Source organism: Sinocyclocheilus anshuiensis, unplaced genomic scaffold (genome assembly GCF_001515605.1).
Source record: "Sinocyclocheilus anshuiensis isolate Anshui unplaced genomic scaffold, SAMN03320099.WGS_v1.1 scaffold587, whole genome shotgun sequence".
Lineage (NCBI taxonomy): Eukaryota > Metazoa > Chordata > Actinopteri > Cypriniformes > Cyprinidae > Sinocyclocheilus > Sinocyclocheilus anshuiensis.
The window spans coordinates 606,533-608,214 of NW_015552579.1; the positions used below are offsets into that span (position 1 = coordinate 606,533).

The following is a 1,682-nucleotide window of genomic DNA, read 5'->3' on the forward strand; positions in this document are numbered from 1 at the left end:
GCCCCGTAAAATATTCTCCTCGGCACAATTTTGTTGTACCTCGAGGTGGATTTCATTATTTTATTTCTGCACCAGCTGACAGGGGAGTGAATCATGTTGACAGCGGCTGTCTGAAATATCGAATGCAAACTCTGATTTTGTGTATTTTTGGCCAGGGGGTGGAGACACACCATGCCTGCAGCTTTCTTTTCTCCTGATGTAGGCCCTCGGAATGAGCTCTGATTGGCCGGCAGCCAACAGAGGTGCCTGCGCTGCGGGAAGCGGGAGAGAATCTTATCAATCCCGCTCCAGTCGCTCCAGATTACCATGCGCTGAGCGTTCCCGCACACCCTTCTGTTAATGTATTAATATGTGTGTTTACGCCCAACCTGTCTATCGTAGTATCAGAAGCCTCTCGTCAGCTGCGAGGTAGATGACTGTGTGCGATGCGCTTTATCTACGAGACGGGCTCTCTGTTCTCATTACAAATGAGAGGCCTATTTATGGTAAGAGTTCTTGTCGAACAGTTACTCATTTCATACCTGCTATTACACAGTGGTTTGACATCCAGCTGTCATGAAGGACAGTGTTTGTTGGCACTTCAGGATTTGATATCCCCTTGAATCATTTCATTTTAGACAGTCAATGATCTTGAATGAGCTACAATAATAAACCCTGTGAATTTAGGTTAGATATTTCCACCTACATCCTTAACAAAGATTTAAGCCTGTGTTATACTTTCCATGTGCGCGAGTCCGCTAGTGTCCGCTATGGTATGCGTGACGTAAAAATCATCATCGGAGAGTGTGCGCGGAGGCTCCGCGCGGACATCCGCGTGCCTCCCATTTTTTGTTGGTGCTTTTGTAGCCTACGCGCAGTCAGTAGGCTACAAAAGCACCAACTGCGCAGGCTGTGTGAATAAGACCGTTGCTACTTGAACCTGTACAATCCGTCGATAAAACAAGATAAAGACAGCCAGATGTGCAATAACTGTGGGCAATTGTTTGTTCACATGTTTGTTTACTGTTCAAGGCGATCTACTGCGCATGTATGGAGCACGTCCGCGGAGCGGACCATCAGCGTATGCTTTCGGTAGTATAAATACAAGTAGTCCGCGTCCGCGCTGTCCATGTACGCGTCCGGATTGCTCATGCGGAAAGTATAACACAGGCTTTAACAGTCAGTTTGAGTCGTTGAACTCTCTTTTTGTGATCTGACCATCTAGAACAATGACCTGACCTCATGTGGAGTTACACTACCTTTTAAAAGTTTGAGGTTGTAAGATTTTTTTAAAGGGGTCATATGATGCGATTTCAATTTTTCGTTGTGAAAGCGAAACTACTTTGTTTGGCCTTCCAAAAGAGGACGATATCCGCTTCGTCATGCCTAGAGCTGATCCGTGCTGGTCACTAATGAAATACATCAACTTCGTGCTGTGGATCGCCGGATCGGCTTTCGCAAGGCCGCACGCCTCCGCTCACTTAAGCCCGCCCACCTCCACTCACTCAAGCCGGCCTCTGCTCACTCTAGCCCGCCGCCCTCCGTTCACTCTAGGCCTCCGGCCTCCGCTCACTCTAGCCCGCCGTGTGTTTCGTTGTGAAAGCAAAACTACTCTGTTTGGTCTTCCAAAAGGGGACACGACTACAAATCAGTGGTTAAGTTGTATTTACAACACTGTTCCAGAACAGTTTAACCCAAATATC

The 1,682-nt window shown here is 47.4% G+C and overlaps 1 protein-coding gene across 1 annotated transcript in view; it reads left to right on the top strand.

The window, feature by feature from the left end:
* Positions 1-1,682, top strand: part of LOC107665221 (protein hinderin-like) — a 28,805-nt gene that overhangs the window by 6,378 nt on the left and 20,745 nt on the right. The gene's annotated exons all lie outside the window — the stretch shown is intronic.